The following is a 17,870-nucleotide window of genomic DNA, read 5'->3' as shown; positions in this document are numbered from 1 at the left end:
AGAATGAACAAGGAAGGCACACTGTCCTCCAAACTATTTTTTATGAGCTACTACCAAACATTTCTTCAGTCAAATAATTGTAAGTGTGCTCCAAGAAACAGCTTACACCAATAAAACCTATCCTGAGCTATCCCGTCACACAAAGGCCAATGATGCCATTTTCTACGTTTTATAAATACAGTCCTCAAAATAGGTAATGGTACAAAGGATAAGTGGTGAATGATGTCCTCTGCCCTCCTGTGGGAAGAGGTATATCTGTGGGAGCCAAATGTCTTTTCTTAGAGTTTTTGTACTTGTAACTGAACCAGGCATTTTGAGAGTAGAATGACAAAGGGTTAATGGCAGGTGAAGGATAGCAGCTAACCAAGGGGACACCACCCACACTTTTCAAAGGTGCCATCCACATACTGCACCCAGTTTTCCATATGTGCTTAATGCACTTAGGTACACACTTTTCGAGAGCAATGGACACCCTGTGACTGTAAACTGTATGGCAAAATTCTTCTTCCCTTACAGTGGCACTTTGCTATCCTCCACCCCTTCTCCCATGGTCTCCCTGCTGGTAACCAGATTGCAAGCTTAACCACCAACGACCTAGAAAGGCATATCTTTTGATGCCATCTGGTCCTTTCTTTTCTTGCCTTCATTATCACGTGACTGGTGGCTCAGGAGACTCCTGTACGTGTTTGACAAATCTTAGGCTGTAAGATACTGGTGGAAGAAAAGAAGAGAGGAGACAGAGAAGAAAAAAGCTTGGTTTGATTTGAAAATCCTTATGTCCTGAGAGGAAAAAAAAAATTGCTAGTATCATATACATGATGTTTTCCAAGTTTCCAAAGAGTGGAAGAGCTGATAGACAACATGGATTCTTAGGCATGACCTACACCTTTACAAAGCAGGGTAAGAAGGCTGGGGAAAGGTAAGGCTGCTGTGCTGATGAACACTAGGCTACTAGCAACCAAAAGAAAAAACCCGACATCGTAAAATCTATGGAACTAGACTTGATCAAAAATGAGAAAACAATTTAGCTCCCTGGTTAGCATTTACTTACCCTTTCACAACACATGAAATGGCACGATAAAAATGATAAAACTAAAATCTGTCCTAATTTAGCATGAGTAAAGTTAGGATTACACACTGCAGCAGGAAGTGCCGTATGAGAAAACTCAGTTTCCTTGCTGAGAGACAAGGAGCAAGAGAATGGAGAGATACCAAAGTACTTTTATTTTCAAAGATGCTTTGAGGTCTATTTTAAAATGAGATTTAAAAGTGGGTTTTACCCAGGGGAAGAGGCAATTCCCAGTGACTAGGCCTGTCAGAGAGAAGGTCCTATCAAAATTACCCATACCTTCAAAAAGGGCAAGCCCCTTGTGGGAAAAGGAACAATTAGAGTCTGTTCGGCGTTCATTTTGGTAGACTAGGATCATTTTCCTCTGAAGCAACCAAAGCTGCTTTTGATTTCAAACCCTGTAAACTCTACTGCCAAACTGAAATATCACAGAACACGAGGGGAAATGATTTTGCTATTAAATGGCCCCTCCTAGTAGTTGTGACATTTTAAAGCACAGGTATATCAACTACAAGAAGCACACAGTGTTGAAGGGGAAGAAAGAATTCCCTTTCAGAGAAAAACTGCAAGTAGCACACGATGATGTTTTTCAAATCGTCTCTGGAAACTCTAGTCCCGCTGCCCAACAATAAGAAATTTAACGCGCCTGCCCAGTCTCACAAACCATCCACTGGCTGATGCCCTTGAAGGCATGGTCCTTCACTGGAACTTGTCTTTCATTCCTTCACTGAAAGATACCAAGACTTTGCCAAGTAAGTGAATCAAAATGGAAAACAAGTCAAGTGATAGGGACAGTACTTGCATCTTGCATTTTCCTCTCTACTGAATGTTACGCAATGGGTTTTGAGTCCTCCCTTGAGCCACATTCTTCAAAGCTGCAAGTGGCTTGTGGCCAGGTTTCCCAACTTGTTACACAACACTTTTGCACATGACAGCAACTAGCTGCTTATCCTACACATTTTATATTCCAACGTTTCTCTAAAATACAATGTGTTGAGAATCTTCTGAAAATCTCCAAAATTTCTCCCCCAAATCTGCCTTCCTGCTTTGATGAAAAATGACATTAAAAATGGATCGAAATATCAAACACATTTATGCTGCTAGTGAATTTTATTTACAAAAACAAATATCATCACATTCTGCCATCCAGCTTATTCTGTTTGTGAAATAAGAAAGCTTTAACCCTGGCTGGTGTGGCTCAGTGGACTGAGTGCCAACCTAAGAACAAAAGGGTCATTGGTTCGATTCCCAGTCAGGGTACATGCCTGAGTTGCACGCAAGGTCCCCAGTAGGGGGCACATGAGAGGCAACCACACACAGTGATGTTTCTCTCCCTCTCTTTCTCCCTCCCTTCCCCTCTATCTAAAAAGAAAATAAATTTTAAAAAATTTTAAAAAGAAAGCTTAGACAAGTGGTTCCCATAAAACAGCATATGATATTATGTTTCACTTACAACTTATATATTATCTCCTTCACAAAAAATAAATGGGACTATAAACTCCCAGGTAGTAACTTGGTAAAGGGCATTTCCCTAGCATCAGAACTGATTGAAGTGTAATGGGGCTTAATGACAACAACATAAAAACTCAGGAGAATAGCTAGGACCTTCTTCTCAGTTTTCAAAGAAAGATGCTTTCATTAATATTCCTCTTAATTCAACTGGTATCTTGTAAAATAACAAAATAGGAATATTACCAAGTATTGTAATGAAGTTTCAAATTATAAATACAATTTATATAAATTATTCTATGGTCATATTGTCCACCTAAGTACTAAAGGGCTCATTTATATACAAGTAAGAAATAAAGTCAGTAAGGCTGAGATACATGTTACTCACTCTTGAAAGACTTTTAAAAATCACTTTCTCCTAATAAAATCTAAGTAGTTCTTAGAGTAGGGAGCCAGAGAGTATTTAAAGCCAGAAGGTTAAATACAGTGTGCCTTCCCAAAGTCATAGTTTTCCTCTAAGATTTGGAAGAAAAACACTATTTTATAAAAAAAACAAACAAACAAGCACAAGTCTTAACCATATACTTGTATGATGAAAAAGACTTCAAATAAATCTCAAACTGCATCCCATGATCTCCAGGAATCTATGTTGAAACTACCAGAGCGTATTACTGCAGATCACTATCACAGCTTTGGATCTCAGAACATCCATCTGAATCCTAACTGAAAGTATGTCTTTCAAAGGTTTAGACAGAGAGGAAGAATGGAGGAAGAGTGGGGAGGTGGGGAGAAAAGAGAAGCAATGTGAGTACTCAGTAAATTAATGATGAGAAAAGAGTGACACACTCTTTCTCAAACTATACAGAAATCCACGTTGGCTAAAATTTATTTAGTCTTAACATCTTAGAGATACGAAGAAGATGAAGTGCCATTCAGGCAACAAAAACGATCAACAGTAAACAATGGGCCCCACCCTATCCTATCACTGAACTAGATGTAAAGATTTTTTTGAAAGAGGCCTGCAGTCATTAATCTTCATTCATTTTAGCCTTCTGCATACCACCTTTCCAGCCCCACTTCCTATCACCTCCTGAAAACCGCTTCCACAAACCGAATATGCTTCCGTATTTACTGATTTCGCCATCTGGAATGTCCTCTCCACTGTCCATCCAGTGAGCATCTAACTCATTTGCCAGCCCACTGCCCAAGTATTCTTTCTTCCACGAGGCCTTCCGTGCCATACCCTTCCCTCACATAATTAGTACTTGATTTTCACACTGATCACACTGTATTTTAATTATCTTCTAGACAAGACTGAATTCACACTTTCAGTCATTTCAGTCCATCAAATACCGAACAAAAACAATGAACCACAGTGGGGAGGAAGAATGTAACATAATTTCCAGTGGATTTATCTGGGACTCTGTAGCTCACCAAAGTTGAGGTGACAATACTGGGGCCTCTAACCAGTATAATCAGATGCTAGGCCAACATTCATCAGAGATCTGCCTATGGATGCCAGAATTCGACACTGGGTTTTTTTGTGTGCAGCTGAGGTCACCACAAAAGATGACTGCATGTAGAGTAACCAACAATCTCCAACCTAACTCTTGATTAGAGTTGGCATCTCTTTCAATAGTGAAGTATAGCGTTAAGAATTGCAGGTATTACAGCGAAGTGACTTATCAAAGGATTTATAGTGATGACAACAATGTCTAATGAAATTCAAAAACAATTTTTTCAAGTCTCCAATTTTCTTGGCACCAATTTTGACTTTTAGATATTATTAACAGGCTTCCTAGCAAATAGAAAATCTGACTGGTATTTAAGTTGGGCCTCTGTTCCAGCTGTTGTTCAAGAAATAGTGATAATAACAAGTATAATGGTATGAAGGGAGTTACTAAGGAGAAAATGGAAAAAAAAACAACTAAGAAAACCCAGGTATGAAAGGGAAAAGTCTAAAAAGAAGTACTCTATAATGCACAGGGAAAAATTAAGTGAACCATTTTTATCCCAACTGATAATATGAGAAATTAGTGTTTGCAAAATTGTACAAGATCCCAGGGCTGCTGATCAGACGAAGCTTACAATGCAGAACACAGGAACAAATTATTTTTTCCAGTGTCATGCAGTCATCTCTAAGGAAGACTTGACTTTTGACAGCCTCATTTGAAAAAAAATAATTAAAATCTGGTTCCACAGGCATATATTCTTCACTGAAACTCCCACAAGGAACCCAATCTCCAAAGTGATTTAACAGAAATTGTTCACTTGATGTCCACTCTGAGCTAAATTTAGATTCATCCCCTCTATGTTTATGAGGATTTGGTTTAAAAAACAAAACAACAATAACAACAAAAAAAACTTATTCATTCACCATATTTCTTCTTTGGTCACACAAGAACTTTCTGTATTCCAAGTTTCAAAGTCTGGGAAATAGGGCTACATCACTGGAGAAAACAGTGGCAATTTGTTCTAAATACAAAATAGCTTATTTTCCTTTGGCAACTCTCCAGGGGTTTTGGTGGAGGGAAAGGATACTCTTCTCTGGAGAGATCAGCAGAGATCAGGCTCTGAACCTGGCCTACTGTCAAAACTCAGCTGTGAGTAGAAGAGAAATTTTTAAAAATTATTTACCTTTCACATGTATTTGGAAACTGATTAAAGATTTTTGGCATTGTTAGCAGTTTTTCTACTCTTCAGCCTTTTGTTGGTGTTCACCCTATTCTGGCAGCCCCCATTGGCTGATTTAATGGTACCAAGGGGCTGAGAAGTGTTGCTGCCCAAAAGAAAAAGCATTCTCACAGGGACTGGGAAGGCAATCTGCAATCACAACAGTAGCTACTTGTTAATTTTCTGTTTGAAACACAGTGATGTCAATAGTATTGTACCCTGCCAGCCACCATGGGGTAAAGTACATTTTGAAACCAAAACAAACTTCCTACGTGCTGGCAAGTCAGATCTGAGACACAGTGATAAGGTTCTGTAAGACACTGCCCTAGTTTCATATGCAAAATGCACATAACAAGCACTGGTCTACTCTGCTATAAAAGTTTGTTTTTTAAGTTTAAGCCTAACTCTCAAAGTCCATTCCCATCCACAGACCAGTGGAATTATTTTATTATATCAAATTATAGTTCAGAATGGCAGAGGGAAATGAAAAAATATTGTTACTGATCTCTAATAAAATGGTGAGCCTACATAGCACAAAAAGCACACTCAAAGAATGCTTTGTAATGTAAATGTTTGTTTAGAAGCATAAAATGAGAATAGCACAATGCCTTTTAAAAATGGCCCTGCTAATAAGATGATTAGTGTAATAGTTCATTTTAAGGGGGTGTATCCACTTGGGAGGAAAGACATGTTTTATTAACAGGAACACTCTGGCCTAAGAATTGCTGCGTCCCTGGAAGATGAATATTCACAATGTGTACTGAATGTGAGTAACCTGAAATAAGGAGTTAAATGATTACAAGTGGTGGCCATGCTCACTACTGGCAGACGGCAAATGATTTAGCATAGCTGGATATCTGCCAATTCAGTCAAGTCAGCTAGGGATTATTTTTAATGTCCCGTTTTAGCACAATTTCCCCCAAATCAAAATGCAGGGAGTTTTGTTTATTTATTTTGTTTTGTGGCTTTTTTTGGGGGGGGGTAAAATTTGGGGCAGGAAAAAGTAACCAGGAGCAACTGTTTGGCCAATCTGTAATTAAAATCCACTGGGCATTTGGAACCTCTAGAAAAATAAGATTCAGAGAATTTTAAGCATCATAGTTCTGACAATGACCGAGAAAGAATTCATGTTTTGGTATATCATCTTATTTCAAAGTTACTTAACTCTCCTGATCTTTCTCTTTCATTATACTGTATCACATTTTTTTTCTGACCACAAAAGGTCCAACTGAAGAGTACTTTTTGAGTTGCTTTTGGAGGCAGCCTCGCATAACACCTGGCATCAGTCCTGAGCATGCTGTTCTCTGATACAGCAAAATTTTCTTCAGTATTGTATTTGGGCACTGACGGATTAACATTTTTTAGGCAGGTAGAAAGTGAGCATACCTTAAGAACTATTTCACTTTTTAAAACCCTTCTGAATAGGAAACGGTATTAAGGTATTCAATGGATTAACAACAAATACATAGTCTCCTGAAAGATAAACTCTTACCAGTTAAAAAACTGGGTTCAAAATTATGACTGGGTTGCAACACTACGGGTTTTGACTTATTTCTGAATTTTATTTTGGTTCTCCTCTGGATCAGCCCAGGAAAAAATTAAATAAGAGAATCAGAGATCTAATATTTATTTTGTGTGATTCTACTCTCAACTCAATACCATTATAGCATTCTGTCCAAGAAGGACTGCTACACAAGTACCATTATACTTTGATTCCAGAAGAATGGTCCTGAAAAAAAATCTATATTGTTTTGTGGCTTTCAGAAGAAGGAAAATCCAGGATGAGGGAACATGTTCATTTTGTTACCACTGCCAATCAAAATCCTGGCTGTTCGTCAGGGCAGGCTATGTGGCTCTCTTGTCTAAGTATATCACAACAACAAGAACATAAAAGCTATTGCTTCAGCCAAAGAAGTTAGTCGATTTTGGAGAATAAATTTGCCCAACTTGGCTACATTTCCTTTCAAATATTAGAGATATTACAGGACAAAAATCCTAAAACAGCTTTCAGGATTACCATCGTCTCTAATCTCAGGGAACAAATGATCTTTTAAAACGATTGAAAAATAAAACCCAAAATCTAGTCATTATTTTCTTTTAAACACATCAGTATTTCCTGAACATTCAGGCCAGTCAGTACAGTTCATGCTTCCTCCTCGTATGACCCAACACAGGCAGCAGTCAAGTCCAGCTGCTTTCAAGGGAGTTCTCAGAGACCAGTATCACCAAACTGCTCTTTAGGAAAGCCTCCCCCATCACAAAAATAGCAACTCTTGAAAAGTTGTTCGGCTCTATCTAAATCGTGTTATGTTTACAAATGTTTTAACTACAAAGATGGAATTTCCAATGGAAAAAGAACCTTATTTAGAAGAGACTGGATTTTTTTTTTATAGTTATGCCAAAGACAAGCTGTTCTATAATTTGTGAATCAGGCTGGAATAAAGTGAATCAAGAGAGAAAAAACATACAGACGTTACAATCCTAGAGAAAAATGCCGTAATTGGTCACACCAAGGACCCAAATGCCAGAGTATGTTTGTCAGTGACACCAACAGATGGCTCGGGGAAACTATGATGGCTGTCCTCCATGACAATCCATATATACTACAAAAACATACCCCTAACATCTTTATAATAAAGCACAACCTCAATATTTTAAAGAACAGATCTAAATTGCTCTGATTTTATTTTCATTTTTTATTAGGGTAATTAGCCCCTATATAGTTAGCATTCATTGTGTAAAGGAGGACTATCTTCTTTTTCTTCTTTTTTAATTCAAAAAACAACTCCTTTAAGCTTCAATGCAGTATGCTCCCTAATTCTAATTATTATAATTTTGATGAAAAAATCTTAGTGTACCTTTTCTTAATTTCCAGAATTCTCCCTTATTCTAATTTATTGTATTTCCAGATTGGCCCATATTTTTCTCATTTAATTTTAGATTATTTTAAAGGGTCAGCTTTGCTCTAATTACTTTTGAATAAATATATTAAAAAATAAAGCATTCTGTGAAAAAGTAGATTTTTAATGGCATAAAATCTTATTATCAACTTCTCGTATCAGTTTTTAGGCAAACTATATTGAAATTTTTAAAAGTCAATAAATAAAGTTGATTTAGTAGAGCAGGCAGAAAGTTTATAAAGGCAAATGATTTCCCACAGAAACATCTTATTCAGGGTTCTCTATTAAACGGTAAACCGAGAAACACTCAGATGACATGTAAGTTAAACCAAGGGTAAATAAATGACCCCAAAAGTTTCTTCATCACATAGGAGTTATTAGAATAAAATGAACATCTTCAACAGTACTCCAAAACAAAATAACATCTAAGAGATTCTGGAGAGCTATGGATATTATTAGTCATCCTTTTTCACCTGAAGCTATAGCAGATTTATCTGTCCCCGCTGAAGCTTCTGGCTGTTTGCACAAGACACCTGGGCATTCACCAACATTGCTGCTATAAATGGGGGAGAACGATAGTAGGCACTCTTTCATAGGGAAAACACAGTCATTAAAAATGATATGGTATTTTAGCTGTCACTAAAGACATAGCAGAAAAGCAACCATAGGTTAAGAGAATAAGAAGTTTTATCATACTCTAAATGTAGACAGTCCCACGCCCATGTGTATCTTATCCAGGCTGAAAAGCTGAAAGTCCACTTTCACCTCAAAATAAGTGACAACTTATGATTAAGACAGAGCAAAAAAGTTTCAGAGGCAGTATTTCTCCTGAAAACCCTTTCAAACATACTAAAAATGTGATAAAAACCAATTTTGGCAAACTCTTAGAACCATGCAAGTCACAGGAATAATCACTCATAACTAAGTCATTCATACTAATTCAGCCCATGATAATCCCCTAACATGAGTTTGTATCAACTCCCATTGGGAGCACATACAACTTAACACTTAATTATATATATTGCTTATAGGGGCTTTATAATGATATCTTTTGTATTCCACCTAGTTAGACTATAAATCCCCAAGAGCAAGGCCCAGGACTACTTCTTTTGTCCTATCCCCAGCATCCAGCACACAGTTAGTGCCTAATAAGTGCTTGTCATTTGATTTGTAATTGTCATTAGGAGTCCTTTGTCAGTGCCAGGAACTAATAACCCACTTCAAATGAAGTCTCACTACCACGGAAGATTTTAAACCATAAAACATCATCTTGGGGTTAATGGTATATAAAACTGTTAAGAGACGTTAGCATAGACAACTGACCATTACCCATTGCTTATAAGTCATCCTACATTGATTTTCAAAGGAAGTTTAAAACAAATTCTAAATTTTCAAGATCAAGGAACTCTGAAATAAATCTAAAATTTCAACATAATTCCTGGTTATCACAAATAAAAGGGAGAAAAGTGGGAAAGGGGACAGAGTTTGAGAGAAGGGTCAAATTGCATTTTAATGAAAGTAGTAAAACTGCTGCTAAAACATAATTCTTAGTTATTGTTTACTCCTAATCACTGTCAGTTGTACTTGTACTAGCATCTAACCCCTCTGTACTAACATACTCAAAGCTCTATCACAAATGTTGAGAAACCTCTAATTAACCTTCACTTGCCAAGAAAGATAGGGCCATTTAACAAAATGAAGCTGCCAAGTACAAACATGTGTTTGAGCTCCAGCTTTGCTATGTCTAAACTAAGAAATCCTAGATAGACATAGGATCCAGTTCTTCATAGTTTCCTAAAAGGCTTCTCCATTGAGGACAACTGAAAAATCTTTTCTATTCTTTTCTATTTCATTCAAATAAATATTATAAAACTAAGTATTAATGACTACAATTTTAAAATAAAAAGATTTTTACTGTAGCAGATTCTAAGGCAAAATAAACATTTAGAAAATGACAAATTATCTATTAACTTTATCACAAGTAAATTAATCTACATATCTTTATCTACATGAAAATAAAAAAATCTATGATCTCAAAAATAGTGAAAAACTAATCACAAATATACTTCTTCCAAGCACAGCAGATTCAAAATATGTTAAACATAGTTTTTAAAAATTTCTGCCCTGACTGGTGTGGCATAGTGGATTGAGCACCTGCCTGCAAGTAAAGGGCCACTGGTTTGATTCCCAGGCAGGGTGCATGCCTTGGGTTGTGGGCCAGGTTGCCAGGAGGGGGCACACAAGAGGCAATTACATATTGATCTTTCTCTCCCTATCTTTCCTCTTCCCTTCCCCTCTCTCTAAAAATAAATAAATAAAATATTTTTAAAATTCCCAATAAAATGTTCAACAGGGAAAGAACAAGTTTTAATATACCATGTTTAAAATATACTGAAGTAGTCAGAGATCATTTCCTATAACACTTGTTATCTCTATTTTAATTACCTCAGATTTCAAAACAGCCAAACTCATAACTGCTTTTTAAACAAATATATACATATATATTCATACATACATGTATTTTTTTTAATTCTGGCATAATAAATGGTTCTAGATGAATACCTATGAGATCCAATTGGCCATTTCAATACAATCTCTTTGGCTAGAAGCATTTATGGAAATTCCCAGCATTCTATGATGTTTTCCTAAAGCTATTAATTCTAAACTAAGAAAGACATTAATTTTCAAAAAAAGAATAAATCTTCCTAAGGCTCCACCCTAAAACAATCTCAGCTGATTATGGAAACTTCCATGAAACAATCTGTTTAAATAATTATACAGGCTTTTAATGATGTCAGATTAAACAGCTATCAAAATAAACCAAGTTACAAAAAAATTAGAAGCAAAACAGTATTAACACGACTGCAGATAAAAATCATAGAGAAGAGTCTGTATCTCAAAAAGCAAGCTGAAATTTAATGAGATCTAATATCAAGTATAGAGCTCTGTAGACAAATCAGGATAATATATAGAGGACTGGACAAATATAAATTCCAAACATCTTGAGGAAATGTTTACACAATAAAAAAAGATCTGTCACAGATTCTGTGTCACTTACAGTAAAATTTTAAGTCACAATTGTGTTTCTTGGTCGGCTGTACAAATTCAAATACAGAAAGAAATGTACTTTCATCTGTATAACCAGCACACTCAAGAGGCATTTTCCTATGGTACACAACTTTAGTAGAGATCCCATTATGAAGCACAATCATCACATATTTCCTAAGTGGGTCATATTACCTAGAATATCCTATGAGGACAAACTGTTCTCTCTGAAGCAGGAGTGGAGGACTAAACTATTTTTCTTGGAAAGGGAAGATATTTGCAGGGTAGCAAATATCTCACTATGTGCCTTCCTAAAATATTTTCTATCTCCAAGTGGTCTCATACACACACACAACAAACTAAAACAAAGCGCACACACACACACACATACAAACACAGCTATTTATTTGACTTCTCATTTAACTTTTTTCTCTTAATCCAACACAAGGGACATAGACTACTACAAAAATCAAACAAACAAAAATGTTCATCACTAATGCACTAAGCACCTGTTACATGTAAGACACCATGTCAGGAGCAAGTTACAGTCTACTGTCGCCTCATAGACTACATATGATCTAGAAAGGGAGGACATTACAGTATAAGGTAGTGTGGGTTAAAATTCATACAAATGACACAAACAGTGAACAGGTAGGAATTTAGAAAAGATACCACTCTAGATAATCAGGAAAGGCTTCATGAAAAAACTACATATCAGCTGTATAAGAAGGCAGTGTGAAAAAGTTCTGGTTGGGGAATCCGAAAATCTAGGTTCTCATCCTGTCTTTGTCATTGATCAGCTTGGTGGAACACATAACGTGGAGGGACTTAGGTTTCCTTATCCATAAAATAACAATGGTTTTCTAAGATCCCTTCCAGCTTTACTACCTATGGATATGTATGGGTAAGATTACCCATACATTATTGCCTTTCTAAAACCTTTAAGTTCACAAGTAACATAATTTTACTACAAAAACTCTAGCAATAAAATCAACATAGTAGTTTCTCCTCAATTCTCTCTCCCTTTCCCAGAGGCTTTCACATCAGCTTGACATGTATCTTTCCAGAACTTCCAATGTATTTACATATAAGATTGTGGTATTTTTTAACATAAATAAAATCATACTGGAAATATAATTTTGCAATTGGCTTTCTTCACTTAGTTATGTCTTAGAAATCTCTTCACATATACACATAGAGGCCTATATCATTCTTTTTATCTACTTCAAATTTATGGATGTAGTATCATTTATTTAGCCATTCCCCTATTGACAGGAATTCATATTATTTCTAATTTTTGGTTATTATAAACACTTTTGTTATTCTTGCTCATGCTTCTATGTGCACTGGAAGTTCAAGAGGAGAGTGGGGAGAAAAAGAGTCAAGGAATTTGAGCCAAAAGCATAAAGGCAGAAAATATAGGGGAAGATAAAGAAGTTCGAACCAAGTCCATATTTTCAGCAAAAGAGGAAACAGGAGTCACAACAACATATAGAGAAATACTGTTAGACCAGAAGTCGAAAGATATGGGTTCTAGCCCTTGGTTCAAAACTAGTTCTGAAAATAAAAAGTAGGATTCAGTACTTAAAATCTCAGAATGTTTTCCAGACTAGAAGAGATCTTAAAGATCATTCAATTCTACCACCAAATTTTAGAAAACTAAAGTCCTACCCTAAAACTACAGTGTGATATGGATAATGCCTAGCTTTGTGCTTTCCCTCCCACTCTGCTGAAGGGATTTTTTAAAAAGTTTGAATAGTTACCGTGATAAACACTATAGGAAAACAGTAAGTAAAATGGCTGATCCGTAAGGAGGTTGCAATTAAAGACAGCATAAATTTCAAGTTGACCCAGTCAGCATAGCTGATTTCCAGCAACCCTTAGCAACTTGGAGGAGAAAAAAATAAACAGTGGAGATGTCCTAAAATTAGAGATGGAATTGCAAACTATCAAAGCAGTGAGGATATTATTGAAAAGCTACTTTTTAAAAAAAGATTTTATTTATTTATTTTTAGAGAGTGACGAATGGAGGGGGAAAAAAAGGGGAGAGAAATATGAATCAGTTGCCTCTCGCATGCCCCTAAACGGAGCCCTATCTGGAATCAAACCCACAACCTTTCAGTTTGCAGGATGATACCCAACCCACTCAGCCACACCAGCCCAGGTGGAAAGCTACTTTGTCCAAGTAGTAAGGAAGAAAAACTTCAATATGCTGACCTGCAGCTTTCTCTTCAGATTGTTTATAGACCAACATTTTAAATAAGCTAAGTCGTCCTTCCTTGGAATTTTGTGTAACATCAGTGTGCTTCTCCCTCCTGGTATAACACACCTTCATCTAGCGATCGCTGGCACCTATCAAAATGACTAATTCAATACAGCAGTATCACAAAACAGCCACCACAAGACTGGATTTCTGGAGTCTGAGCAAATACAAGCTTGTCAGAGAATAGAAAAAAAAAATGTGACCAGGATTTAGCACAATGATGTTTACTTGTTACATTTCCTTAGGTCTATGCTTCTTAGGGAGAATTCTAGCTTTATACAAGTATTTACTATTTATCATTATAAAATAATTACTCATTGTAAAATAATCTTTTATCATTGTAGCTATAGTGCCATGTGTTATAATATTACTTATGAATTTTACAAAGTTCCAAAGTTTCAATGAGATAAGGTTCTAAGCTCATTTTTCCAGCTGCTCTCTCATTTTGTATTTCTGGGAGTTGGGGGGGTGTTACATATACACATGTGTATGTGTGTATTTATATCAAGGAAAATGCTTTGAAGACAACAGAATAATAAAGTTTCTAATATGCCTATAATTTTGGAACTTAAAACAGTCAGGATCTCTTCCCTGTGCTTGAGCAAGCAATAGCCAACATGTCAGGGTGGGACTCTTACTACAATAAAAACAAGGACAATGAGGAAGAACAAGAGAAGGTCCTTGAAGCAGAGGGAGAATATAAATATTCAGCAAGAGATAGTTTAATTTTTTTTGGTTGATGATTCTAGGGCAGTATTTAAATCTCAGGGTGAAGGTGAATTGACTCAATCTGACATGAGCATCCAGTGTATCCAGAGTGTGTACACCAGTAAGATCACAAGCAATGATCAAGAGCTCTTGGCCATGGTGTTCTATGGTACCAAGAAGGACAAAATCTCAGTGAGTTTCAAAAATATTTACATCATACAGGAGCTGAATCATCCAGGAGTTAAACAAATGCTAAAGCTTGCCCAGTTTAAGGGGCAGCAGGGGAAAAAAACATTCCCAAGACCTGACTGGCCACGGATATGACTACATAAAGTGCTGTGGGTTCAAGATGAGCCATACAGTACCATGCTGCTCACCAACACAGATGGCAATGACAATGCCAAAGCCAGCAGGGCCAGGGATTTCCACGACTCAGGTATCTTCCTTGACTTTATGCACTGAAAAAACATAGGGGCTTTGACATATCCTTATTTTAAAGATATCTTCAGCAGAGCAGAAGATGAGGACCAAGGGGTTCACTTTTAGGAATCAAGCAAGCTAGATGGTTGAGGAAGGGTTGTGCCAAGGACATCAGAAAGCGAGCACTCGGCAGGTTCAAGTTTAAGCTCAACAAAGATAATGGTCACTGTCAGCATTAAAATATGGTCCACAAAGCTCTCAAACCTTCTCCAATCAGGCTTTATGGGGAAACAAATGAAGCAGTGAAAACCAGGCCATGGACATTTAATGTACATATAGGTGGTTTGCTTCTGCCTAGAAGCCACCAAGAGATCTCAGATCTATGAGCCATCAGATTGTACTAGAGAAAGAGGAATGCAACAGCTAAAACAGTCTGATGAACCAGGTTTGGTTCTCATCAGTTTCAAGTCCTTGAAAATGCTGAAGAAGCACCATTCCCTGAGACCCTCCCTGTTCGGTGTACCCTGAGGAGTCCCTGGTTAATGTGAGCTCAACCTTGTTCCGAGTTCTACTCATGATGTGTCTGGAGAAGGAGGTCATGGTAATGTGCAGACACACCCTTTGCCAGAACGCCCCCTCTTATTGTGTGGCTTTGATGCCAGAGGAAAAGGAACTGGATGATCAGAAAATTCAGGTGGCTTTCCCCAGGCTTTCAGCTCGTCTTCCTACCTTATGCTGATGATAAATGGAAGGTGCCCTTTACTAAAAAAGTCATGGCAAACCCAGAGCAGGGAGACAGGATGAAGGCTATTGTTCAGAAGCTCTGCTTTAAATATAGAAGTGACAGCTTTGAGAACCCAGTGCTGCGGCAGCACTTCAGGAACCTAGAGGCCTTGGCTTTGAATTTGACAGAGCCCGAACAAGCAGTAGATCTGACATTGTCCAAGGTTGAAGCACTGGATAAAAGACTGGGTCACCTCATGGATGAGCTTAAGGAACTTGTGTACCTACCACATTACAATCCCGAGGAGAAAGTTCTCAAGCAAAAATAAGATGGTGAAGGTTCTGAAGGCCCAAGGTGGAAATATCTGAAGAGGAACTGAAGGCCCATGCCAGCAAGGACGTGCTGGATAAGCTCACTGTGCCCATGCTGAAGGAAGCCTGCAAGGTGTATGGGCTGAAGGGCAGGATGAGGGAAGCAGGAGCTGCTGGACATGCTCACCAGGCACTTCCAACACTGACCAGACACTGTACACCCAGCCACCCTTCCACTCTGTCGCCAGGCTGCCTGGTTTTGCTCTCAAGTTAAAAGTGTTTTTCTTGAACCAGAAGAGTTGCCTGACAGAAGCCAGGACTTTACATTTATGAGACTTTCTGTTGTCATGGAGACAGTGTAACCCTCCCATTTCGCTGAGCTTTATTCTCCTGTCTGAATAAAAAGCCCTAATTTTGTACTATTTAAAAAAAAAACATTCACAGAACTATAAAACTTTTCATGTAGGGAAGGAATTCAGAGGTCATCTAGGTCTCCCTCTTTTACAGCCTAGGAAAGCAAGGCCCCCAGAACTGAAATAACTTATTTGACACCCACAGTCTACCAGTAGCAGAGATGAAAAGAAAAATTATCTTCTGATTTCTGGTACACTTTTCACATCAATATATTACATATCCTCAAAGAAGTCATCTGTGTTGGATTTCAGGTATCTTTTTGACAATTTAGCTCCTAAGCCATGCATAGTATTAAAACTACCTTTCTCCATTTGCTTTTCCCAAAATAACAACAAAAGTCAATTTAATTATGAGTTCATTAAGTTTCAACTTTTCTTAATTTAGAAGATATGAATATAAGCAATATGTTACACATTTGTCCCAGAGCTAAATTAATTATTTTCTAAGTAAATATGTCTTTAGGAACTGGTTAGCAGGTAACCGTATTAGGAAATTCTATTCTTATTACTGAATCCTCCTTTTTAGACCTGTGGTTTTTCACTAGTAACACCCATGGGACTTTCGAATGGCAGTATCTACTAGAATACAGGAAAATATAAAAAGTTCAAGATATTATCTTCTTCTCTGCAAAGGTAAAATATATCAAAAGGATCTGCATCTCTTCATTTTTAAAAGATAAATAAATGTAAGACACTGAAGAAGTCACTCAGTTAATAAAAAGATTTCTGACTGATATATCTCTTGGCATTCCTGAATTGCCAAAATTTATACCAAAACAGAAATTTCTTCAAATGAAGATGTTAGTTTAAGAAAAAGTGTTTGAATTGAATTTACTATTAAACCAATGTTTATCAGAACATTTATACCACAGTAACTACTATATGCAGCAAAGGAATTTAATAAAATATCATATTGTCTTAAAGTTTAGTAGAATTCTGCTCCTGTGAGCACCAGTATAAAAGGTATAGTCAGTTTTATGTATCAAACACAGTCCTCAAAATAAATTTTATATACAGCATCACACAAAATGATCAAGAAAATCTATTAAATTATTCCTTTTTTTAAATTACAAATTCATAGTTTGAGAAGAAGTATTTTCTTAAGCAAGTTATAGCTGCACTGAGACATATACTTTGCAATTACTTGGATAAAAAGCTACTATATCTTCACTACAATATTTTGAAGTCTGACTTATTTGTTTAATCCAGACATAATTTAGAATCTGAGTGTCAAGTTATAATATTTCTGGGTTATTTTTAAGACTAATGATCTCATCTCTTCCTGTATATCAGCTGTAGAATTGATTTAAACTTTAGGAACTGGATAGCTAGCTAAACTTCTGAGAACACTTGGTTTCTAGAATGCAGTCCTTGTCTGAGTCAGCCTCTGTCACCTTGCAGCCTGGGTCAGGAAGTGGAAAGCTTAGCCTTAATGAGCTATTTCTGACAAAGGTCAATATAGAGATTGTGAATCTATCTAGACACTACTGCAATGACTTCATTGCATAGGCTGCGTTTTAGATGTGTAATTTCATCCTGGCTATGCTTCTTTTATTAACCATCAATTTTATCTGCAAAACCCACCCATTATTTCATCTCTATCTCATATAACATTCAATTCTAATGCTAACAGGTGCCTATTTCTGTACTCTAACAGCTATTTTTAGTTTGTCTACAATTTTCAGAATTCCTACCCATATAAAAATACAGTTAAAATATTCACTGACTTGCATACAAAAATTAATGCACCAATTACATGTCTCTCTAACAAATGATAGTACTCTGCATACTGTTTAGTAATGTTAATTTCTATATTTATCTAGTTCTATAGCTTCATAAATAGTCAAATTCTTCTAAAGAAGTGTCCTGTACTTCCTAATGTTTAGTTACTTTTT

The 17,870-nt window shown here is 36.7% G+C and overlaps 1 protein-coding gene and 1 pseudogene across 3 annotated transcripts in view; one reads left to right on the top strand and one right to left on the bottom strand.

The window, feature by feature from the left end:
* The window catches only part of MXI1 (MAX interactor 1, dimerization protein), a 74,674-nt gene that overhangs the window by 10,862 nt on the left and 45,942 nt on the right, over window positions 1-17,870 (bottom strand). The gene's annotated exons all lie outside the window — the stretch shown is intronic.
* On the top strand, window positions 13,801-17,391 carry LOC114496182 (annotated as a pseudogene).

This window comes from Phyllostomus discolor, chromosome 5 (genome assembly GCF_004126475.2).
Source record: "Phyllostomus discolor isolate MPI-MPIP mPhyDis1 chromosome 5, mPhyDis1.pri.v3, whole genome shotgun sequence".
Taxonomy (NCBI): Eukaryota; Metazoa; Chordata; class Mammalia; order Chiroptera; family Phyllostomidae; genus Phyllostomus; species Phyllostomus discolor.
This window is presented reverse-complemented; position numbering and strand designations above follow the sequence as displayed.